The sequence below is a fragment of the Podarcis erhardii genome (genome assembly GCF_964252035.2).
Source record: "Podarcis erhardii genome assembly, chromosome: 4".
In the NCBI taxonomy this organism is placed as follows: Eukaryota; Metazoa; Chordata; class Lepidosauria; order Squamata; family Lacertidae; genus Podarcis; species Podarcis erhardii.
The window spans coordinates 10,805,003-10,830,951 of record NC_138508.1 but is presented as its reverse complement, the minus strand read 5'-3'; the positions used below and the strand labels follow the sequence as shown (position 1 = coordinate 10,830,951).

At 48.8% G+C, this 25,949-nt stretch overlaps 1 protein-coding gene across 2 annotated transcripts in view; it reads left to right on the top strand.

Moving 5' to 3' along the window:
• The first annotated feature begins 1,763 nt into the window (after positions 1 to 1,763).
• Positions 1,764 to 25,949, top strand: part of PAK1 (p21 (RAC1) activated kinase 1) — a 97,172-nt gene continuing 72,986 nt past the window's right edge. The window contains exons 1-2 of one of the 2 annotated variants that reach the window (XM_081860479.1): positions 1,764 to 1,969; positions 20,241 to 20,302. The gene's annotated coding sequence lies outside the window, so the exon portion shown is untranslated. The remainder of the gene's footprint in view (positions 1,970 to 20,240; positions 20,303 to 25,949) is intronic. The other variant, XM_081860478.1, reaches the window with a different exon arrangement.

Below are 25,949 nucleotides of genomic sequence, written 5' to 3'. Positions count from 1 at the left end.
GCTGAGCGAGCCCCAAACCTCTCTGGATCCCGCGTCAGGTATTGGGGCTTGCTCAGCTGGGGTGGGTGGGAACAGTGGGAGAAGAGGTCGAGAGAGGACTAAGCTGTAACAGTTCCGTGGTGGCCAAGTGACACCAGTATGCCGCGAGACATGCTAATGTCATGTGTGCATGCTGCAGGGGCGTGCTGATGTCAGGAGCGCATGCCATGGGTGCTGACATCGGTCGGCCCCAGCCCCCCTCCATCGCTGGGTGAGGCAACGTGTGTGGCAAGCGAAGAGCTATATCAGGAACAAGGGGGTAAGAAAGATGGACGTCGGGATCCTGGGAATCCTGCCGCCTGAGGCGCTTTCTCCTCATGGGTGGACCGGTCCTGACAGATCACACACATTAGGCTGGACACATGTAGGCAGGCCTCTGCTTGATGCGTATGAAAACAGATGCTGGACTAAATAAAAAAATTGTCCAGTAGCACCTTAAAAAGGTAAAGGGACCCCTGACCATTAGGTCAAGTCATGACCGACTCTGAGGTTGCGGCGCTCATCTTGCTTTATTGGCCGAGGGAGCCGACATACAGCTTCCGGATCATGTGGCCAGCATGACTAAGCCGCTCCTGGCGAACCAGAGCAGCGCACGGAAACAGCGTTTACCTTCCCGCTGGAGTGGTACCTATTTATCTACTTGCACCTTGACGTGCTTTCGAACTGCTAGGTTGGCAGGAACAGGGACTGAACAGGAGCTCACCCTGTGGTGGGGATTTGAACCGCCAGCCTTCTGATCGGCAAGTCCTAGGCTCTGTGGTTTAACCCACAGTGCCACCCGCGTCCCAATAGTAGAACCTTAGAGACCAACTAAATACCGGTATGTTCTGGGTACTGTATAAGCTTTCGTGTGCAGGCACACTGCTGGACTAGACGTGGTACTGGCCTGATCCAACAGGCGATTCCTAAGCTCTCTTTTTCAAATTTTTCTTACTTCTGTACTTCAACGTGTAAATTTACTCTCAAGTAAACTTTAATAAGGAAAGCGCAACCTGGCTGGTCAGTATTTCCCAGGAACTGCATTTTGTGTGAAAGGTACTCACTTCTTATTTCCCCCTGTGTTTGGCTGTTTAAACTCTTGAGCTACCCGTGTACCTTATTTCCCTTTCCCCTGTTTAATTCCTTAGTGAACGCTTGTGCCTGCACGATAGATGAATGACCGTGTGACCTTCCCCAGTCGTATTTGCGTGCCTATAAGGCAGCGTTGATCTTGCTGAGAATTGGAGGCGTTGTATGTTGAGATTCCTGCATTTCAGCGGGTTGGACTAGATGACCCCAGGGTCCCTTCCAACCCTACATATCTATGTCTATGAATGAAGGTCCCCCTCTCTCTTTCTCATATTCCAATTGATTCCCATTTCCGCCGATCGATCCCCGAAGCTCTCTCCCAGCGAAATCCCCCGCCGTGCGTAATTACGCTTCGCCATCGCTGATCCTGCCGCTGCCACCGGGAAACCGTGACGGTGCGTTTCTCCTCTCCAAACTTTCCCCGGCGCAGCCCTTTTGGCTACGAGCTCCCCTCCTTCTCGGCCCGCTTCCGACCCCACCTCCCTGTCCAGCCTCCCTACCTCCAGAATAAAGGCGCCGGCGCCGAGCAGGACACCTCCCGCAGCCCTAGGAGAGAGGCGGGGCCGAGGGAGGCGAGCCAATGGGCGAGGCGGGGGTAGGTGGCCACGGGGGCGGGCGCTGCCGCAGTCCTCGGGTGGGCAAGGTAGGAGCAGGCGGAGGCTGGCCGGCCGCTCTGACAATAGGGGCGGGCCGAGGGCACGACGCGGCTGGGCGGGCGGCCTCGCCTCGCTGCGGAGCGCCGGCCGAGGGATCGCCAGCCCGAGCAGCCGCGGAGAGGAAGGCGGAGGAGAGGAAAGCCATCTCGGCTGCGCGCCCGCCTGGCCGGCTTGCAGCAGCAGCAGCAGGAGGCGGGGAGAAGCCGGTAAGTCCCCTTAGCGCCATGCCACCAGCCGCACACGCGGAAGCAGCCGCAGAGCCAGCCAGCGCTGCTCCGACCAGCCGCGTCTCCAAATTCCCAGGCGCGCGCCGGCGCTGCGCACCGGGCACTGCCAAGTTTGCGCCTTGGCCGGCAAGAGTTTCTTCTCTCTCTCTCGCTCTTTTTCGTAGCTGGAAGGGCGGGGACGAAAGGGATCCTCCTGGTGAAGTTTTTTTTTTTGGGGGGGGGGTCCGATTATTTTTTGGGGGGAGGGGCGTTGCGTGGTGCATCTGCCGCACCAAAACAAGAAGGACACGACTGTATCGCCCTTCCTGAAAGGGCCAGTTCTCGTTCTTCTGCATTTCATAGAATCCCAGGTTTCCCCGCCCCTCCTAGGTGTGGGGGGGTGTGCGCGCATGAAATTGATTTTCACACACACACACACGCGCGCCCCCACTCGAAAAAGGCACCTATGGAATTAGAAAAGGCGCTCGGCAGAATGCTTACTTGTCTGAATGCAAAGCTGAAGGTTTTGTTTGCCCACCTCTCCACGCCCCCTTCCCCAAATAAGCAAATAAGAAGATCTGCCCCCCCCCCGCGAAAGTGGATGATGATGGGCCGCCTCCGTGTCCCTTCCATTCAAAAGAATCTCCGCTCCTTCGACGGGCCATTTAACAAAGGGACTCGACTCTGGGCTGCCGGCGCCCCTCCTCTTTTCCCAGGCTGAGTTGAGGACTCCTTGCCTCCGGTGGGAGGATGGGGGCCGGCGGGTGTGTGAAGCACCTGGCTCCTTTTATCCGCCATCCGCTTGAGGAATTAAACAGCCCCCCTCCCACAACAAAGGCTTTTAAAATTGTTTGGGAGGCTTAACAGTACAATTCTCAGAAGTATGTCCACCGCTCCCAACACAATTAGGTTCATTGGGACTTACTCCCTGGGAAGTGTCTTTGGGGTGGCATGCTCTGCAAAGATCCGTGCGTGACATAAATGCAATTTTTGCAGAACTGCTGAAATGTTTAGTTCCCCCTTTAAAAAAAAAAAATCAGTTTTGCTTTGCTTTGGTATAATTGCAATGTGCTTTGGACACTGGAAGAAGAGGGTCAGAGTTAAATTTCCCTAGCATCTCAGGGAACAGGATGAAACAAAAGTTGATCTCTTTTGTCCAAAGCTCTAAAGTATTAGGGGGGTGGGTAGGTGTGAGTGAAATTTCCCAGCCTAGCCTTTTCGGGGGGGGGAAGAATCTTCTCCAAATAACAAACCAGGGCTCTTATTTTCTAATTGCCCCTGTGCACCCTGGGGTATTTCTGGTGCTGGTGGGATTGCATACTCAATATTGCTTAATGCAAATTGATTGCGACTTAGTATGCCTTAAGGGACGAGGGTGGCGCTGTGGGTTAAACCACAGAGCCTAGGGCTTACCGATCGGAAGGTCAGCGGTTTGAATCCCCGCAACAGGATGAGCTCCCGTTGCTCGGTCGAAGCTCCTGCCAACCTAGCAGTTTGAAAGCATGTCAAAGTGCAAGTAGATAAATAGGTACCGCTCTGGTGGGAAGCTAAACGGCGTTTTCGTGCGCTGCTCTGGTTCGCCAGAAGTGGCTTAGTCATGCTGGGCACATGACCCGGAAGCTGTACACCGGCTCCTTTGGCCAATAAAGCGAGATGAGCGCCGCAACCCCAGAGTTGGCCACGACTGAACCTAATGGTCAGGGGTCCCTTTACCTTTAGTATACCTTAATCATTTTGTTGACCGAAAAATCACTGGTATGGTGAGTTGGTTTTTTTTAATGCATTACTTTGCCCTTTGGAGGTGTTGATTCAGATCTGCCTGCAGATCGCTTGATGACTGCAACATGATGACTCGCATGGGGGAATGAGGCATCACAGAGCAGACCTTTATACTGTATTGGCCAACCACTCTGATTCTCAGTGGAGGCAGTTCACACATCTGAGCAATGTACATTTCACATGTGAACTAGACTTGATGTATGTGATGTGGGATGGGAGCACAAGGGCATTGAGTGTGCTCCTGCAGCACGTGAGACTGGAGGTGTTTGCTAGTTGTGGAGAATGAAAGTCCAAATGGAATAAAAGGTAAAGTAAAGGGACCCCTGACCATTATGTCCAGTCGTGCTCCAACTCTGGGGTTGCGGCGCTCATCTCGCTTTACTGGCCGAGGGAGCCAGCGTACAGCTTCCGGGTCATGTGGCCGGCATGACTAAGCCGCTTCTGGCGAACCAGAGCAGTACACGGAAACACCATTTACCTTCCTGCCGGAGCAGTACCTAGTTATCTACATGCACTTTGACGTGCTTTCGAACTGCTAGGTTGGCAGGAGCAGGGACCGAGCAACGGGAGCTCACCCCGTTGCGGGGATTCGAACTGCCAACCTTCTGATCGGCAAGCCCTAGGCTTTGTGGTTTAGACCACAGCGCCACTCACGTCCCCTCCCAAATTGAATAGGATGCGCCAACACAATACTATGTAGGCTGGTGCTTCCACTTCCATAGCTGAGTGGTAGAGGGGTGCTTTGCATTCAGAAGGTCCCCTGCTCATTCCCTGGTATCCCCAGGTAGAGGCAGAAGGATCAGGTAGGTGGTGGGTAAGACTGTGCTTCGATACTTTGGAGAGCTGCTTCCAGTTAGAATAAACTGAGCCTGGGTTAGATGGACCAGTGGCCTGACCCACTTTTTGTCGTTCTCGTTGGCACCGTATGTCTCAAGATGCCTCCAGGGTTGAAGCCAAACCGCTGCCTTTGCAGCACAGAAATGATCTCCTTGGGGCACAAGCCTGGGCAGTGTGTATGGAGGCCCAGACGACAAGACCCCTCTTTAGGCCTCACTGATATGGTCCAAAGAAAAGCCGGGCAAGATGTTTGGCACCAGCTTTGCTGCGGGAGTCGCCAGGAGGCGGCGTACAAGGTGCCATCCAGCTGTTTTAGGGTCTCCACTGGATTAGTGTAGCCTTTAATTAGCTGGAAGAAGCATTTTACAGGAATAAGTACCTTGGATCTGAAAGCCTTGTGAGTCAAACATTTTGGCTCCCGAATGCTGCAAACCTGGAAGTGAATGTTCTGGTTTGCGAACATTCTTTGGAACCCGAAATTCCGGCACAGCTTCCGTGGCTTCTGATTGGCTGCAGGAGCTTCTTGCAGCCAATTGGAAGCCGTGCCTTGGTTTTCAAACGTTTTGGAAGTTGAACAGACTTCCGGAACAGCTTCCGTTCGGAAAGGCAATAAATGGATAATTTCTGAGCATCAGATCAGTAATGATTTCCCCCAGCGTTCCTCTTCATCTCTCTCTCTCTCTCTCTCTCTCTCTCTCTCTCTCTCTCTCTCTCTGCTTAGTTAGTGGAAATACTTTCAGGAGAAGCACTGGATTCCCTTCAAATTTGAGTAGCTCAGGCTTTGTGGGTGCCTTGTGACCAACCGTCTGTGGCAGCGCATGATTCCTGGGAAGGGTTTGTGTGCACATTGTTTTATCCGGTTGGGGTCATCTTGCCTAAATGCCCTGGGTCAGTTTCCCCCATTGCTACTGCGGAGAAGGATGGAGGAGTTGGGAGTGCAGAAATGGATCGTGCTCTTTCTGCAGGGCAGAACTCTATAGAGGGCATTCACTTTCAGAAAGGGAGCCTCACCAAGAGGTTTCTTCTCTATTGAAGGCATTGTTTGCCATCCCTCAATGAAAAGTGTCGGGAATCGTGATCTTTGCTCCCGTTAATGGCCCCTGCAACCGTCCAATAATGCCCGCGTCTTCGGTGCTGGCAAAACAGAGTCCAGCCCACGCATTTCCTCTGGGTTCAACTGAGCTTTTATGGGGAATTGGTTTGCACTAAGATAAAAAGGAGCAGAAGGCTGTTTCAGCACATGGCCTGAGTTTCCTGTAGGCAATCACAGCCAGTCCATCATTTGAAAAACAAGATTTCAGAGCCATCTTATAAAAAATGGCAACTAGACATTCCGTTTTGACAATTGCAACTTTGGTTTAAGGGGCCATTTGGTACCTAGCTTATATATCTTCAGCTTCTTGCGCTGCTTTAAACCTCATCTCGTGTGTCATACCCCGAGTTCAAATCTCGCCTCTTTCCAGAAATGAGTCTCTATGCTATACAGGGCACTTTTTTTTAAAAAAAAAAAGGCTTCAAGCTACTTCCTTTTCAGCGAAAGGGAGTTAATCACAGGGGTGCCTGATGGGTTGTTAAAGCCGTGAATGAAATAAATGGCCTTTATTCTGAAAGCCCTTAAAGACCTAATGGGAGGCTGGCCGGCCGCTCTGTTGGACACAAGGATCCCGATTGTGAGTGTACAATTTCTAATGATGTGTTTTAACAAGAACCATGTGTGATTTGAAAACATGCCAAAATAACCCCAAACGAGCCACGCTCCTCTGTTCTTTTTCGTCTGCCCGCTCCTCATGCCGCCACCCCCTGACTAATGCCGGCCCACACACCATCTTGAAAACCCGTGTTCCAAATGAAGGTCTCGCATGATTCCAAACACCTAAATATTTGAGACTGGTCCATTTTAGGAAGCCTTTTGCTTCCTCCTTACTTTGCAGGATTTTTTAAAAAAAGTGATGCTGCAACCGTGTCCTTTTCAACACCTCCTTTGTCTGAAACGGATTACACAACTGCTAGGGTTAGAAGTACACAAACTCACTGTGCAGGCCGTTTTGCTTCCCCGAGAAACCCGTATACAGCAGGGGTTAACGTTTAACCTGCCCCACCCTGCCCAATGACCGGGGCCAGAATGACAGACTATCAATGCTTAAGGGAAGCAAAAGCCCTTGTTTGCAGCTTTGAGCAACTGAAAGGCGAGATGTGATAGGCCTCTGTGGGTTCGGGATCCAGGCCTCTTGCACACCTGTGGTTGTGCACTGCAATCTGGAACCCAGCTGGGGATCTGGCATCAGTAGATCAGTGCCTGGGCTGTGCAGTTTCAGGCTGCGGGTGGGAGCTCACAAGACTGACTGCACCTCCTCGCAGAGGTTTTCCCCACACAGAGGAAAGTAGCATGTCTGGGAGAAAGCTAGGCTACAGCCCTTCTACCTGATATGCCAATACGACTTCTTGGTTCCTGAAATTCCTTCTGATTAAATGAATAACATATAATATAATATAATATAAACGGCCTCGGCCCAGTATACCTGAAGGAGCGTCTCCACCCCCATTGTTCTGCCCGGACGCTGAGGTCCAGCGCTGAGGGTAGCTGGGGAAACCCAGGCAGATGGGCAGGGTACAAATTAATAATAATAATAATAATAATAATAATAATAATAATAATAATAATAATAATAGAATTCTACAGGATGTGTTACTCGTGTGTGAAAACAGTCCCAATCCAAGGATCCCCAAGGAATGCACCTCCAGATGGTGGAGACATCAGGCGCCATTCTGGCACCTGGGCATCTTCACTTGGTTGCAAGTGGTCAATAGGGAGGTGCAAATTTCGAACACTGTGCAGTTTGTTATGGTTGCTGAGAGTTATTACGTAAAGGTAAAGGGACCCCTGACCATTAGGTCCAGTTCTGGCCAACTCTGGGGATGTGGCGCTCATCTCGCTTTACTGGCCGAGGGAGCCGGCGTACAGCTTCCGGGTCATGTGGCCAGCATGACTAAGCCGCTTCTGGTGAACCAGAGCAGCGCACGGAAACGCCGTTTACCTTCCCGCCGGAGCGGTACCTATTTATGTACTTGTACCTTGACGGGCTTTCGAACTGCTAAGTTGGCAGGATCAGGGACCAAGCAACGGGATCTCACCCTGTCATGAGGATTTGAACCGCCGACCTTCTGATTGGCAAGCCCTAGGCTCTGCGGTTTAACCCACAGCGCCACCTGCATCGGGCTGAGAGTTATTAGGAGACCTCTACAGTGGTACCTTGGGTTACAGACGCTTCAGGTTACAGACGCTTCAGGTTACAGCCTCCGCTAACCCAGAAATAGTACCTTGGGTTAAGAACTTTGCTTCAGGATGAGAACAGAAATTGTGCCTGGCAGCGCGGCAGCAGTGAGAGGCCCCATTAGCTAAAGTGGTGCTTCAGGTTAAGAACAGTTTCAGGTTATGAACGGACCTCCGGAACGAATTAAGTTCTTAACTCGAGGTACCACTGTATTTGTCTCCCACAGCTAGAATCCCCATACTGGTTTAACAATCCATTTCTCTTCCCAGAAGCCATGATAGGTCACATCCACACAATACATTTAAAGCACGTAAGTCCTAAGAGGAGCAATTGAAAGAGCTGGGTAGGAGGCTTTCCAGCCATGTACCTCCAGATGGTGGAGACGTAAGGCACCATCCTGGCACCCGGGCATCTTCGCTTGGTCGCAAGTGGCTGGTAGCCAGGTGCAAGAATGCTCCTGGGAGGAGTGGGAGATTAAGGTGGACATGATTGGCTGCCTTCAAATTTTTGAAGGGCTGTCGCTCGGAAGATGAAGCAGGCCTGTCCTCTCTTGCTCCAAGTGAGCAGCACGAGATCCAGTGGGTGGAAATTGGGGCCAAACAGATTTTGGTGAAAGATTGGAAGGTACTTCCTGATGGCAGGAGCTTCTTGATAGTGGAACAGGTTGTCCCAGGAGTGGGTGAGCTCTCCTTCCTGGTAAGTACTTAAGGTGAAATCCAGGTGGCCATCTGCCAGGGATTCTGGAATTTGCTTCTTGTGCTGCAGATCCTGCAATCTGCATGTGGTTGGACATGGTGACGTCCAAGGTACTTTCCAAGGTGTTTTGGGGGAAAGGCCATAGGTCAATGGCACAATATCTGCCTTGTAAGCCAAAGTTCTCAGGTTCGATCCCCAGTTTCTCCAGGAAGGGCAACATCTAGATATGTTGTTTGTTGTTTAGTTGTTTAGTCGTGTCCAACTCTTCGTGACTCCTGTCTTCTGGCGCACTCCTGTCTTCCACGGCCTCCTGCAGTTTGGTCAAACTCATGCTGGTAGCTTCGAGAACACTGTCCACCATCTCGTCCTCTGTCGTCCCCTTCTCCTTGTGCCCTCCATCTTTCCCAACATCAGGGTCTTTTCCAGGGAGTCTTCTCTTCTCATGAGGTGGCCAAAGTACTGGAGCCTCAGCTTCAGGATCTGTCCTTCCAGTGAGCACTCAGGGCTGATTTCCTTCAGAATGGAAAGGTTTGATCTTCTTGCAGTCCATGGGACTCTCAAGAGTCTCCTCCAGCACCATAATTCAGAAGCATCAATCCTTCGGCGATCAGCCTTCTTTATGGTCCAGCTCTCGCTTCCATACATCACTACTGGGAAAACCAGAGCTTTAATTATACGGACCTTTGTTGGCAAGGTGATGTCTCTGCTTTTTAAGATGCTGTCCAGGTTTGTCGTTGCTTTTCTCCCAAGAAGCATCTAGATATATCACCACCTAAACTTTGCAGTATACCCATATATTATGTCTGAAATAAGCATGGGGCTATGTAGAGGCATTGGCTGGTTTCATATTTGCTGTTGCTTGGGGATTCTTACGAACACCCATATCAGCTTTGAAAAGTCCATCCTATCATCTTGACTCAAAATGATGTCCAGTTTTATCCAGATGTGGGCAACAGCTGATCTCACGAAGTGTCTTGCAAAATTTGCTTACGACACCCTCAGAGGTGTCCAAGTAGTAGATTTGGGCTGGCAGTTTTTGGAGGGCCATTGGTGCAAAATAAGCACAGTGGCATTTGGGTTTCATGCACATCTATTTGCTTGTGTATATGTTGTGCAGCCAAGATGCATCTAATCCAGGGATAGACTGATTCCGTTGGCTGAATTCCCACATGTTGGCAGTGGGTAGGCCAGAAGCCAAAGGGGGTGTGTCTCCTTTTTTGTCCCCTTCCTGCCCCCCCCCCAGCTGCCATGGAACGGACAGAGTATTCTTTCCAGAGATCAGACCTGATTTCTTACCAAAGGCTGCACACCAACATCCTGATCTAATCCACTGCCCAGATTCAGTTTTGTATATCATTTTTAGATGTTCAGATTCTAAGTATGCATAGGGAGGTTGAGCAGCTTACTTAAGTCTCAATGTATGCATGGTCATTAGAATATACGTGCATGGAAAGCACTCTGTATGTGGCCAGGAACCCAGCAGTAAGGGCTCCCTATAGATGCCCCAACCAACATGTTTCCCATATGCCCTGCCCCACTGTCTGTTTGCTGTAAACCAGGGGTCAGCAAACTTTTTCAGCAGGGGGCCGGTTCCCTGTCCCTCAGAACTTGTGGGGGGCCGGACTATATTTTGAAAAATAATAATAATGAATGCATTTCTATGCCCCACAAATAACCCAGAGATGCATTTTGAATAAAAGCACACATTCTATTCATGTAAAAACACCAGGCAGGCCCCACAAATCACCCAGAGATGCATTTTATATAAAAGGGCACATTCTACGCATGTAAAAACACGCTGATTCCCGGACCGTCCGCGGGCTGGATTGAGAAGGCGATTCGGCCGGATCCGGCCCCCGGGCCTTAGTTTGCCTACCCACACACTCTGGACATACCCAGCAAGGGCTCCAAGAATTCTAGGGTAAGTTTGTATAAGCAAAACAATTTTTTTAAAGGAAGGGGAATAGGGGCACAGACTCAGCAGGGGGTGTCCCTTGCAAATCGAGACTGCTGGAGCGCTTGACATAAGTTGCAGCAGCTTCCCTGTGGGTGGTCTGAGTCCCTCTTTTCCCCCTGGTGCCTGTCAGTTGCAATTCCACTGCGAAAAGAGGATTGTCCAACTCTTAAGGCTTGTGGACAGAAGCACTCTGGTGGGAGCCTTCGATATCACCTGCTTGAGTGGCTCTTTGTGACATTCCTTCCCCTTTTCAGTGCTGTAGCAAATCTGCCCGTTTCCATCAAAGATGCTTCAGTTTGGTTCTGCAAGATCAGTTCATGCGGGATGCTCAGCGTGGATCAAAGGCTTGCAGCTTTGGCTTGCTGCTTCCTATCGATAGCCTTAATTAGGGTTGCTCTTTGTTTTTACGGAGTGACTTTGAGGTCCGGTTTTCCTGGCAGTGATTTTTTCTGCATCGGCGGGGAGAATTGGACTAGATGACTTCTGAGGTTCCTCCTCTAGTGACGCTCCTCTGTCAGCGCTCACAAAACTTTAGGAGGTGGAGGGCGGGGGGGGGGGTAGGAACTTGCCCTTAGGACCTTACAATCTAAAAAGCCTTCACCTATTCCCCCATTGGGGACGCGGGTGGTGCTGTGGGTTAAACCACAGAGCCTAGGACTTGCCGATCAGAAGGTTGGCGGTTCGAATCCCCCGACGGGTTGAGCTCCCGTTGCTCAGTCCCTGCTCCTGCCAACCTAGCAGTTCAAGCATGAAGTGCAAGTAGATAAATAGGTACCTCTCCGGCGGGAAGGTAAACGGCGTTTCCGTGCGCTGCTTTGGTTTGCCAGAAGTGTCTTAATCATGCTGGCCACATGACCCGGAAGCTGTACGCTGGCCAACAAAGCGGGATGAGCACCACAACCACAGAGTCGGTCACGACTGGACCTAATGGTCAGGGGTCCCTTTACCTTTATTCCCCCACTGGAGCCTTTTAAGGGGCCTTTGGATGAAGGGTGTTATACAGTGGTACCTCCGGTTATGAACTTAATTCGTTCCGGAGGTCTGTTCTTAAGCCGAAACCATTCTTAACATGAGATGCGCTTTCGCTAATGGTGCCTTCTGCTGCCGCCGCACGACTTCTCCCTGTGTCTCAGGGCAAAGGTTGCAACTAGCGGCATCTACTTCCGGGTTAGCGGGTCGCATTAGCCAAACCATTCGTAAGGGGGACAGTACATAACATGAGTTTCCGCTGTACAGATTTGATCATCATCAACAACATATTGCCAACTCTTGGTTAGCTGCCACCTACACTCTCATATGCCTCCTTGATTTATAGCAGTAGTGGCCAAACTCGCCCCCCCCATGTTTTGGGACTACAATTCCCATCATCCCTGTCCACTGGCTCTGTTAACTAGGGATGACGGGAGTTGTAGTCCCAAAACATCTGGGGGGCCGAGTGTGGTCACCACTGATAGGATCCTAAACCACTGCTTGATGCGGACAGACACCCAGGGCTACAGCATCTGTCTGTGGGTCCCCAGACGTTGTTGGACTACAACTCCCATCATCCCTGAGCTCTTGCTAGCTAGCTAGGGGTGATGGGAGTTGTAGTTCCACAACATCTGGGGACCCACAGGTTGAGAAAGGCTGGAGCTGCTGCTTGAAGGCCTTCAGCCAAAGAGAGCCCACCTTTCATACAGGAGAGAAATTAGAATCTTTGGGTACGCCCTGCAATATTTCTGCTGTTCAGCGAATGGTTTTAGGGCCATAATTCCTGAATTGATCAGCTACTGTGCTGTTAAGGAAGGAATAGCTGGCTGGAGCAAATGTTTCATTAAAGTGCTTCTCCATGCTAGAGATTTCTTACTCTGTCTAAAATTTATTGCTCTGGCTCAATCAGCCTGTGCTGGAGATGGTTAATGCTGCATCAGACATAACAGCGGTTATAAGAGGCTGAGCCATAAACCTCTCCCATCTTTGTATTCCTATCTGCAACATGGGATAATAACGCTAGATTGCCTTACAGGGTGGTTGTAAGGATTATTAAGACAGCAGATGTTTTTGACACTCAAAGTGTGTTTTGAATGCAAGTAGCAGCACTTATTCCAGAGCTGCTGAAGAGTGACCCATCGTTGGAGGGAGACTGTTGTCTCTCTGCAAGAGTTGCTGCTCTGGCTTCTGTAACTCTGTTGCTTCTGTGTTTTGGGTATGTGGCTGGATCACTTGGTTATGCCTTGTTCAGAGATACAGCCAGCTGGCACTCAGAGGAGGCTTCATGGTTTTATCTCTGAGTTGCATTCGTAGCTCTCCATATCTTGGTTAAGAAACTCGTGCAGAAACACGGGAGAGACTCGCCTCACCAGAACGCGGGAAGAGCCCTGTTCCGTCGGACCAAAGGCACATTTAGCACCCCTTTTCTGCAGTGGCCAAGGAGATGCTTCCAGAAAGCCCAGAAGCTGGGTGTGAAAGCAATAGCCCTTTTTGGACTAGCAAATGGAGTTCAGCAGCTTGTAGTTGTCGTTTAGTCGTGTCCGACTCTTCGTGACCCCCTGGACCAGAGCACGCCAGGCACTCCTGTCTTCCACTGCCTCCCGCAGTTTGGTCAAACTCATGCTGGTAGCTTCAAGAACACTGTCCAGCCATCTCGTCTTCTGTCGTCCCCTTCTCCTTGTGCCCTCCATCTTTCCCAACATCTTTCCCATACTATCAGCCACTTGCAACCGAGTGAAGATGGTTGGGTGCCAGGATGACACCTGACGTCTCCCCCATCTGGAGGTGCATGCCTGGGGATCCTTGGATCGGGGCTGTTTTCACAAACTAAAAAACGCACCCTGTAGAATTCTATCTGTGATATTTTATCTGCACAACCAGAACAAATGTCAGGAAGCAAAAAGTCATAGAGAAAAGTACAACTGACGAGCTGTCTGTCCCCCAAATGGCAACTAGACATTCCATTTTGGCAACTGTAATCCTGGTTTAAGGAGCCATTTGGCACCCAGGTTTTATATCTGAGTTTCTAACACCGCCTTGGAGTCTCTCCCCGTCCTCTGCTGGGATAACAGTACCCCAAAGGCAGTGCCAGCTTATTCCGGTTCAACTCCAACCTCACTTCAGCTACAGCTCTGGTTCACCCACCCAGGAAATGGAGAACAGTTTAACATTTTCCAGAAAGAAAGAAAAAACACATCGCTTTTGGTGACCCTCCAGATATTTTGGACTAAAACTACTCTCAGCCCAACACCAACATGGTCAAATGGAGTTGTAGTCCAACTTCTGGAGGTTTGCAGGAAGACTGCCTTACCTCTTATGAGATTCCAAACTAATCTAACAAATAAATTTATGGGGATGGGCTATAGATCAGTGGCAGTGTCTGCCTTGCAGGGTCCCAGATTCAATCCTCAGGATCTCCAGTTAGGATTGGGAGAATCCGGCTTGAAGTCCTGGACAGCTGCTAACAGTCAGTGTAGACAGAATTACCATATTTTTCGCTCTATAGGATGCACTTTTCCCCCTCCAAAAATTAAGGGGAAATTTTGTGTGCGTCCTATAGAGCAAATGCAGGCTGCCCGGCTAAGCCCAAAGCCAGAACAGGGAGACAGAGCGCTGCGGAGCACTCCGTCTCGCTGTTCTAGCTTGGGGATGGCTGCACGCAAAAAGCCTCTGCAGGGCAGTGGGGTGCCTTCACCCCGCTGCCCTGCAGAGGCTAGAAAGGCTGTTCCTAAGCCAGAACAGCGAGATGGAGCATTCCGTCTTGCTCTTCTAGCTTGGGGATGGCTGCGCTGTTCCCCGACCTGCTCTTTGGGGCTGGCCGCAAAGAGCAGGTCGAAAGGAACCTGAAGCCTCCGGAGCCCAGCGGGAACTCCCCCCGTGCTCCAGAGGCTTCGGGTTGCCTTCACTGAAGCCTGGAGAACAAGAGGGGTCAGTGCACACCGACCCCTCTCGCTCTCCAGGCTTCCAAGGTAGCTGCGCTACGGAGGCTTTGGGTGAATGCACCTTGAACGCACCTTGTTTTAGAGGGGGAGAAGAAAAAAACCCTGTTCTCCCCCTCCTATGGTCTGGTACGTCCTAGGGTCCGGTGCGTCCTATAGAGCGAAAAATACAGTAATCTAGATGGACCAGTGATCTGACTTGGCATAAGGCAGTTTCCTATGTTAACACACATTGGTGAACCGCGGGGATTCTAGTTGTTGTGGGGGGGAGACCACCCAAGACAGAAAACAGTCCGTCTACCCCTGCCTTAAGGGAACGACACCTCAGAGGCAGATCTGAAAGTTCCCCGCATCTTCTTCCTGCAAAGCTTGACTGCCGATTCTCATGTAATATAGTGACTGCAAGGACAAAGGCAGGGCTTGCAATGTGTACAAAATTAATTAGCAGCGCAGGAAAAGAATATCGCTTTCAGTGAGGGCTCCCTTATCAATGCAACTGCAAGCAAAGCAACTTTAAGGCAATTGTTCTAGGCCTTTATCAAGCAAAAGAAGAAGACAGAATCTCGTTTTTCCCTCTTTCTGTATCCCTATTTGTCCCCCAAACCCTCAATCATCTCGCACTGGCTTTTATCTGCGATGCTCCACTGGCACAGCAGAGAGAAGAAGCCAGACTCTTGCTGAAGTCTCTCGAAGTCTTGCGGTTTGAAAAACCTTGCCAACCCAAACCCACTTGGCGTCAGTGGTCCATTGCAAGGGAATGTCTCGAGCGTCAGGAAATTCGAACTGCCACCAAGAGTTAAATCTCTTTTGTGGTCTGAGGAGGAAATGGGTGTTTCCACCGCTGAAGACAGCCCTGATGTATCACTTTCCAGGTCGCAACGTGTAAAATTATTCCCCTCTGCACACACACAAAAAAGGAGTTTGGAATTTATATGCTTGGTTTTTTTAAAAAAAGGTATCTTAATTGTCTTAACGAATTAGTTTTATAAATATGTGAAAGGCCGGCTGTTGCCAGCTTTTGAAGCCCCCCACCCTCCCCAGCCTAACAATTTGCTAGCTTTCAGTCTTCATGCCCAAAAGCTGCTGCCTAACTCTGTCGAACAATAGGGCCGGTCCCAAGAGTTGTTGCTAAACACTCTGAACAGAGCTGAACCAGATATAGATCAATGGTCTGGCAGCCTTTCTGTGTTGCTAAAATGGAACCACCCAAATTCATGAACAACCCTATCGATGGTTACTGGCTAGGATGCAGTGTTAGAAACACTAATAGGTAAAGGTACCCCTGCCCGTCAGGGCCAGTCGTGACCGACTCTAGGGTTGTGTGCTCATCTCATTCAAGAGGCCGGGAGCCGGCGCTGTCCGAAGAAACTTCCGGGTCACGTGGCCAGCATGACGAAGCAGCATCTGGCGAGCCAGTACGAGCGCCACACACAGAAACGCCGTTTACCTTCCCGCCGCTAATTGGCTAATTGCCAAATGGCATCTTAAACCTGGGTTACAGTGGCCACAATGAAATGGCTAGGTGAATTATTATTATTATTATTATTATTATTATTATTATTATTATTATTATTATACATTTCATTTCTATAAAGTAAAGGTAAAGGGACCCCTGACCATTAGGTCCAGTTGTGGCTGACTCTGGGGTTGCAGTGTTCATCTCGCTTTACTGGCTGAGGGAGTTGGCATACAGCTTCCGGGTCATGTGGCCAGCATGACCAAGCCGCTTCTGGTGAACCAGAGCAGCGCACGGAAACGTTGTTTACCTTCCCGCCGGAGTGGTACCTATTTATCTACTTGCACTTTGACCTGCTTTCGAACTGCTAGGTTGGCAGGAGCAGGGACCAAGCAACAGGAGCTCACCCCTTCGCGGGGATTCGAACCGCCGACTTTCTGATTGGCAAGTCCTAGGCTCTGTGGTTTAACCCACAGTGCCACCCGCGTCCCAAGTGGCTGATAGTCAGGTGCAAAACACTCCTGGTGCCTGATGAATTTCAAACACTGCTGCGAGGTGTAAAAAGCCTTGCTTAGCTCCTGCTGGGTTGCAGTGGACACCCGATCCTCCTTCCAAACCGTGCAACTTTCCCACGTTATCAGAGTTGCTTCTGTTATGTAGTGAAGTTTTACCCTGGGCCAGCAGGGAGATACTGTAGATAGTTTTCACTCAGGTCTGTAGATAGTTTTCACTCAGGTCCACGTCAGTTATTTTAGGCGGGAAACTCTGGGTTGTTGTTGCTACAATGTTGACAGCTGGCTGCCTATAAAAGCAGGCCAGCTGAGCTGTTTGCTGTTCAGTTCTGTCCAGCTTGCAAGTAAAGAGCTGCTCTGGAGAAATCGCTGTGTCGTCTGCTATGTTCACACACAACTTAACAGCTTCAGTTTCCCGAGGTTGAATCCTGACAAGACAGTAGTACAGTGGTACTTCGGGTTACATACGCTTCAGGTTACAGACTCCACTAACCCAGAAATAGTACCTCGGGTTAAAAACTTTGCTTCAGGATGAGAACAGAAATCGTGCTCCAGCGGTGTGGTGGCAGCAGGAGGCCCCATTAGCTAAAGTGGTGCTTCAGGTTAAGAACAGTTTCAGGTTAAGAACTGACCTCCGGAACGAATTAAGTACGTAACCAGAGGTACCACTGTACTATTTTGGGGGGACAGGGGGAGGGTGGGTGTGGGGGACTCCCTGGTCTTGAATGGGGTAACTGTGCCCCTGAAGGACCAGGTGCGCAGCCTGGGAGTCATTCTTGGATTCACAGCTGTCCATGAAGGCACAGGTCAATTCTGTGTCCAGGGTGGCTGTTTACCAGCTCCACCTGGTACGCAGGATGAGACCCTCCCTTCCCGCGGACTGTCTCACCAGAGTGGTGCATGCTCTAGTTATCTCCCGCTTGGAGTACTGCAATGCGCTCTATGTAGGGCTACCTTTGAAGGTGACCGGGAAACTGCAATTAATGCAGAATGCGGCAGCTAGACTGGTGACTGGGGGTGGCCACCGGGACCACATAACTCCGGTCCTGAGAGATTTACATTGGCTCCCAGTACGTTTCTGAGCACAATTCAAAGTGTTGGTGCTGCCCTTGAAAGCCCTAAACGGCCTCGGTCCTGTATACCTGAAGGAGAGTCTCCACCCCCATCGTTCTGCCCGGACACGAGGGCCTGCTGGCGGTTCCCTCATTGCAAGAAGTGAGGTTACAGGGAACCAGACAGAGGGCCTTCTCGGTGGTGGTGCCCACCTTGCGGAACGCCCTCCCTTCAAATGTGAAGGAAATAAGCAAATATCTTTAAAAGACATCTGAAGGCAGTCGTGTTTAGGGAAGTTTTTAATATTTAATGCTGTATTGTTTTTAACGCTTGATTGGAAGCTGACCAGAATGGCTGGGGAAACTCAGCCAGATGGGCGGGGTATAAATAATAAATTGTTGTTGTTGTTGTTGTTAATAAATTGTTGTTGTTGTTGTTGTTGTTGTTGTTGTTGTTGTTGCTGCGGGGTATAAATAATAAATTGTTGTTGTTGTTGTTGTTAATAAATTGTTGTTGTTGTTGTTGTTGTTGTTGTTGTTGTTGTTGTTGTTGTTGTTGTTGTTATTGTTGTTATTACCAAGCCGCCCTGACTGGGGCTGAGGGGACTTGGAAGAGGCGCCAGATTCGAAAAGGCTGACTGTCGCTACAGTGGCTCTGTGTTGCATCTGGTACACTGAGATGCGTGGAGTCTGAAAACTGGCAACTTTTGAAGCCTGATACTGCATAAACATATATATGGAAATAACTATTCATTCGTAAAATGCTGCAGTCCTGGGTGAGTTGATTTGAGGGCAAGTCTTGCTGACGTCGATGGGGTCCACCTCTGAGCGAAACACTCCTGTTTCTCCTGGTTTGTTTTACATACGGCCTTTTCACGGACGGAATATTTTAATCCAAATGTGGATGAAGAGCGTAGGAGGCCTCTTATTGTACATTCCGGGGATACCATCTCCCACCGCTCCCTCTCATTCCCACTCTCCTGTTTTTGATTCATAATGAATTGAACCTCCAAGCATCTCAAAGGGAAATTTTATCGCTGACCTTGAGTCGTATCAAGTTAGCGTTTCATCTGCTTATTCCTTTGCCTCCTGGTGAGTTAGGCTTGTGATGATGAGACACATTTAACAGCGCCGTGCTTGTGGTTTCCTATGGCTGCTTCCCTCTGGGCTAGGAGAGAGTGCTAATGCTTATTTTTTTAAAGAAGCAGGTTTGAAAAAGGTTTTGTTTTTGGTCTATTAAAACAGAATGGCTTTTCCACAAGACTGGAAACAAAACCTGGATTTATGTCGCTAGTCGAAATCTCTGTATGGCTGCAATCGTATTGTACTCTCAGAAGTAAGCCCTACTGCTTTTGGTTGGCCTTCATTCTAACGTAGAATCATAGAAATGTAGGGTTGAAAGGGGAGCCAAGGGTCATCTAGACCAACCCCCCGCAATGTGGGAATCGCAGCTAAAGAACACCCTGACAGGAGGCCACCCAACCTCTGTTTGGAAACCTCCAATGTAGGAGCGTCCACTATCTTCCATTTTCAACTCTGCATTCTAGTTGATTACCATATTTTTCGCGCTATAGGACGCACTTTTCCCCCTCCAAAAATTAAGGGGAAATGTGTGTGCATCCTATGGAGCGAATGCAGGCTCCTTGGCTTCAGCCATAGCAACGCGAAGCCTCCGAAGCCCAGAGGGGGCGCTCTTTCTGCGCTCCGGAGGCTTCGTGTTACTTTCGCTGAAGCCTGGAGAGTGAGAGGGGTCGGTGTGCACCGACCCCTCTCGCTCTCCAGGCTTCAGGGATAGCCGCCTGAAGCCTTCGGAGTGCAGCACGAGTTCCCGCTGTGCTCCGCAGGGTCTCAGGTTCAGCAAAAGGAACCCAAAGCCTGCGGAGTGCAATGGGAACTCGCGCTGTGCTCCGAAGGCTTCAGGGATCTTTGAGGCTGGCAGTGGGGGAAAGCAGCGCTTCCCCCCACCGCACCGCCAGCCCCACAAGCTCGGGGGGCAGCGGGAAGGCTGCGCAGCCTTTCCGCTGTTTCCCAAACTGTTCTTTGGGGCTGGCGGTGGGGGAAAGCAGCGCTCCCCCCCGCCAGCCCCAAAGAGCAGGTCGAAAGGAACCTGAAGTCTCCGGAGCCCAGCGGGAACTCCTGCTGCACTCCGGAGGCTTCGGGTGAACGCATCTTGAACGCACAGAACACACCTTGTTTTAGAGGGGGAGAACAAGAAAAAAAGTTCTCCCCCTCTCTGTGCAGCGCCCCTTCAGTGAAGCGGGAGCAGAAATGGAAGGGGCTCCGTTTCTCCTGCTGCTTTGCGGAAGGGGTGCTGAGCAGAGAGGGGGAGATTTTTTTTTCTTGTTCTCCCCCTCTAAAACAAGGTGTGTCCTATGGTTGGGTGCGTCCTATAGAGCGAAAAATAGGGTAACCTTCTGATCCAATGCTTAGGCCGTAATAATACAGTGGTGCCCCGCAAGACGAATGCCTCGCAAAATGGAAAACCCGCTAGACGAAAGGGTTTTCTGTTTTGGAGGTGCTTCGCAAAACAAATTTCCTATGGGCTTGCTTCGCAAGACGAAAATGTCTTGCGAGTTCCTGCGGGGTTTTTTTCCTCCCCCCCCCTTTTTCTAAGCCACTAAGCTGCTTATCTGCTAAGCCGATAAGCTGCTAAAAGCCGCTAATAGCGCTAATAGCGCTAATCCACTAAGCCGTCAATGGGCTTGCTTCGAAAGACGAAAAAACCGCTAGACGAAGAGACTCGCGGAACGGATTAATTTTGTCTTGCGAGGCACCACTGTAAATTGCTTTCTTCCACCCCAGCTCATTTTCCTTCCATCCTTTTTGGCACGAGACACCATCTGTTTCAAGTTTCTGCAAGGACAGTAAGTTACGTGTCTTAATTATTATATTTGGCTGCGGGGGTTTGAATGTTTGTTTGGGGACAGGGGCCCTTAGCTCCTCAGTCAGCAGGAGGGGCTTTCACAATGAAACAGCTGTGATTGGCAGAAGCTGATCTCCATGAAGCGGGTTTTTTTGTTTTTTGAAAAAAGGTTATGAAAAATTCCAAAGCACCTGCTTACATTATTCCTGGTTCAGTTCCCCCTCTTTTTATGAACAGTAAGATTCTCCATTTGGAGCGCTCCAAATGCATCAGAGCAAAAGGGAGGCTGTTTTATTTATGTGCAAGCTGTTCTGTTTTCCTGGGTCTCCTTTCATAGGTGCTAGAATATTGCAAGCAGAACCAGCAACAAATGGTTTGCAGTCTGAAAGTTCTGCTCTTCAGGATTCCAGCCCCCGATAAAAATAAAATAAAAATCAGGCCCAATCAGAAGAGGTATTAGCTGTTAAACCATTCTGGGAGTTGCAGCTCTCTGAAAGAAGTGGATGTCTCCTAGCAACTATCCGCATTCTTAAACTACATTTTCCAGGACTCTTTGGGGGAAGCGATGGCTGTTAATGTGGTATCATAGTGCTTCCAGTTGTGCAGGTAAAATATAACTGATATAGAATCTTACGAGTTGGAAGGGACTGTCAGGAGTTAAGCCTACACTCGAGTAGAACCCTGGCAGAGACACATGCCCGACTGGCATGTGGTCGATCGTTCGGGAGCTTCAAAAGCTTTCTTCTGCCCGAACATCTGCCAACAGACATCGGCACACTTAGGGATCCGCAGAGTCTTCGCAGTTGCGTAACAGACCTCAGCAACTCAGCATTTTGGCTAATCTACTTTATTTACATATAAACACACACGGAGCACTGCAACATGGCTCCCTCTCTCTCTCTAGCATAAGACAGCAAAGAGAAAAAGAACAAAGGACAATAGTCCCACTACACGGAACACAGTAACGCAAACATCCTGTCTCCATTACTTCCCACTCTGTGGAGTCAAAACATACACTGTCATGTGAAATACAAAACTCCCATGACTGCCATCACGGAGCAGGAATTCTAACAGGGACCCCGAGGGTCATCTAGTTCAACCCCTCTGCAATGCAGGAATCTCAACTAAAGAATCCAGGACAGATGGCCACCCAACCTCTGCCAAAAAGCTTCCAAAGAAGGAGAGTCCACCATCTCTTGTGGGAGTCTGTTCCACTGCTAAACGGCTCTTATTGTTAGAAGGTTTTTTTCGAATGTTCAGTTGGAATCTCCTTTCGTGTAACTTGAAGCCATGGGTTCGAGTCCTACCCTCCAGAGAAGGAGAAAACAAGCATGCTCCCTATTCCATGTGATAGCCCTTGAGATAGCTGAATATGGCTATCATATCTCCTCTTAGTCTCCTCTTTTCCAGGCTTGATACAGGTGAAACTCGAAAAATTAGAATATCGTGGAAAAGATCATTTATTTCAGTAATTCAACTGTCAGCTCAGCAGCCTTCCCCATGATTGTGCTTCCTACTGAACCAGACTGAGAGATAATTTAAAGGCTCAGGAACCCATTGCAGGGGTTATGGATTGAATAGCTACTGCACCTTCTCACAATATTCTAATTTTCTGAGATTGTTAATTTGGGGTTTTCATCAGCTGTACGCCATGATCATCACAATTATAGCAAACAAAGGCTTGACATATCTCGCTTTGCATGTCACGAGTCTATCTCATATATTAGTTTCACCTTTTAAGTTGAATTACTGAAAGAAATGAACTTTTCCACGATATTCTAATTTTTCGAGTTTCACCTGTATACCCACTCCTTCAAGCGCTCTTCGTAAGGCTTTGTTTCCAGAATTCGGCAGGATGTGGTGGTATCAGTGTGTGAAAACAGTCAAGATCTAATGATCCCCAGGCATGTGCCTTCAGATGGTGGAGATGTCAGCGCCATTCTGGTGCTCAGGCAGCCATCTTGTCTTGGTTGCAACAGGTGGAAACCCTGGTTAATTTCAGACACTGGAAATGGGGCCTTTTTAGTGTTGGCTCCCAGCCTGTGGCATTCTCTTCTGCACAACTGGCTCCTTCAGTTGCAAGTTGCAAAGGAAGTTGTAAAAGCTCAACCAGTTCCCCTTGCCTTTAATTTAATTTATTATACTGCTTTATTTTATTTACTGTATCGATGCTTGTTGTTTTTTGTCGGTATTCTCTGAATTGTACTGGATTTGTTCTGTTCTGTTGACATTTGAATTATGCCTTTTAATGTTCCTTTTTTTAAAAAACACACACAAAATGGCGTACTTGTTTAATTTAGTGGCATTGGGAAGTTTGTCGTTTTGAAAGGCAGCTCGGAAACATCCGAAATGGAATAAATGAAGGGAAGTAAGATGAAGATCTGATCTAATCCAGCCGCTCTGTCCTTACGAGGCTGAGTCACTTAGCGCAGAGCAAAGCCAAAAATCAAAAAGTGCTTTATGCTTTAAAAACAAAGCCCTAAGTAGCTTTGTGCTGTTTGCTTTGATAGCCAGGCCACCTCCAGGGACTCTGTCAAAGGTCTTTTCCCAGCACCTGCAACCTGGGAAAATACGAATTCTGCAATGGCCTGTAGGACTGTCCCTCCGCTGAACTGTTAGAATTCCTGCTCCATGATTGCAGTCATGGGATTTTTGCCTGTCATATGATGGTATATGTTTTGCCTCCACAAAGTGGGAAGTGATGGAGACTGGAAGTTTGTGTTACTGTGTCCTGTGAAGTGGGACTGTTGTCCTTTGTTATTTTTCTCTTTGCTGTCTGATGCTAGAGAGAGAGGGAACCATGTTGCAGTGCTCCGTGTGTGTTTATATGTAAATAAAGTAGATTAGCCAAAATGCTGAGTTGCTGAGGTCTGTTATGCATGATGCACAAACTCTGTGGATCCCTAAGTGTGCCGGTGTCTGTTGGCACCGGTCGTTGTGATGTTTGGGCAGAAGAAAGCTTTTGAAGCTCCCAAACGATCGACCAGGAGGGAGAGAACATGCCAGTCGGGCATGTGTCTCTGCCAGGGTCCTACTCAAGTGTAGGACGAGCTCCTGACATGAAATACACCCCCTTCCAGTTCCTTTCCTCTTGGGGAGGAAAAAAAATTGGCACCCCCCACCTTAGCGTAGACTGTTTTCCCCAGGATATTTCCCTAACATTATGCTGATTTACCCCAAAGATTATCTTTAAATTACAAACGACTTATCTCTGATTGATGTCATCTTCCCGGCGGCCTTCAGAGATGGGGGCATGTGAATTCTATATTAATTAAAAGTGAAGAAGGAGCTGTTTTGCATAACCCCATTCCAGAAATCTATATTGGGAGAGGCAAATGTGCCCTAAGGGATTGCCAGGGGCAAGGGGGGGGGGGTTGGGGCGGTCGGGCAGGCGGGGGGGGGTCTTGCCTAGAGAATCTGTCGAGCGCTGCATTTTTGATCCCATCCAATTGTGTTCACACACCGGAGATTTCCTTTAGCGACCGTAGCTGGCGAGATAAATCTGCACTGGAACAATTTCGTAAGAAGCTGCATGTCATATCTCTGTCGAATAGGCACACAATGTATAGAAGGGGAAAAAATTAACTGAAAAGTCTTAGCAAGCTTTTCTTGGTGCAGCAAGAACAAGCCAAGCGAGGGAAACAGTGTTTGTGTCTGTGTGTTTAAAAATGCAAAGTTGCTGATTCATACAGGACTCTGCCGTCAGGGTGTTCAGGAATGAAAAATGGTGTGTTTTTGTGTGTATCTATTTCATACAATTCATATACCACTTGGTTGTAAAAGCAGTACCTCAAAGCAGTTTACAAAAGCGATGAAGATAAAATTGTCAATAGTTTTGACCATTTCAAAACCAACTCTTACATAGAATTGCCGAGTTAGAGGGACACCTCACCAGCCACCACTGTAAGCATGGAAAGGCCCTTACATTTAATAGAATTGTATTAAATCGAGGGAGACCGTTCCACTGTTGAACCATCAGAAAGTTCTTCTTAAAGCAGGGATCAGCAAACTTTTTCAGCAATGGGCTGGTCCACTGTCCCTCAGACCTTGTGGGGGGCTGGACTATATTTTGAAAAAAATGTTTGGATCAATTCCTATGCCCCACAAATAACCCAGAGATGCATTTTAAATAAAAGCACACATTCTACTCATGTAAAAATACCAGGCAGGCCCCACAAATAACCTAGAGATGCATTTTAAATAAAAGCACACATTCTACTCATGTAAAAACACAGTGATTCCTGGACCTTCTGCGGGTCGGATTGAGAAGGTGATTGGGCCAGATTCAGCCCACGCACCTTAGTTTGCCTACCCATGCTATAAATGCACAGCTTAAAAGCGTTTAATTAATAGCACAATGAATAAATGGATATAGTACAGGATAAACCATTTTTTTCAGGCAACTACTCCTCAGAAGCACACATACTGTATTTATGCACCATCAATTTAATGTGTTGATAGTTCTCAGGGTCTTATTTCCACCACCGCCCCTTGAAATCTAAATAATGCAAGCAAAGTGGCAGGCTGTCGAGTTGTCATGTCTCAAAACATTTCTACAAGTGTCCCGATGAAATTAATCCCCAAGTAGAGATTTGCATTTGTTTGAACAGAAAGTGCACAGCGTGCTATATAAATGTTATTTACCTTATGGACCACCTGAACTCTCATGTCCCAGTCCATTCCCTGAGATCTCCTGAAGGAGTGCTGTTAGTTTTCCCATGTATTTCAGAGGCCAAATTCATGGCTGGAAGTTGGACTTTTAGTGTTGCAGGTTTCACGTCAGGGGTGCCAACTTGAATAAAATACTGTGGGGGCCCAGGTAAGCCCCACCCTGAATAACTGATCACAAGGCGCAGTGCACACACACCATTTGAATGGCGATGGCCATCAACTTTGTGGGGGTCCAGTCCCCTCAAATATTTTCTTGTGGGGACTGACGTCCCACGGCCCCTAGAAGTTGGGTCCTATGTCGCCTGCTGTCGAAGACTCCTTAAATTTCCAAGGATGGTGTTAAGTTGTGGGTGAACATATTAGACAACACAGCGATTCTTCAGACAGCTCTTGTTTATTCACAGGCCAGAACAGAACTGAGCTGAAGGGTTCAGCCAACCTGCTTATATAGAGCTCCAGTACAATGCAACTGTAACAACTTTCTGTAACTATCCAATCACTGAACATCACTTTCAATCTCTTATTTGCATATGTGGACCTGAGTGAAAACTATCTACAGTATCCCTCTGCTGGCCCAGGGTGAGAACTTCAGTACATAACAGATGGCTCTTTAAAAACATGCTTCTTTTTTCTGCCCCCCCCTTTTCTTTTCACCAATTTAATTTTAGGGCTCATTCTGCGGTCTCTTTTAGCATTCCCACATGCTGAGCGTCTACGTAGGTGAGACCCAGATTTTTCGGGTGCTACTAAAATATCTCCCTTGGTCTGGTCTCAAGGGAAAGTCAGATGAACCCCAGCTATCAAACTGAGGAATACTTGTTAGAATTACTTGTTTCGGTTTCATACCTTACTGCTTTCTTCTCACCCTTTTTTTGGAGGGGGGGGCCTAATTTGCTATTGTCCAGCCTCCCCCAAAGCAGGTAGGTGTAGTATTGAAGGTCCTGGCTTAGGACTGTGTATTTATTTGTATAGCAACT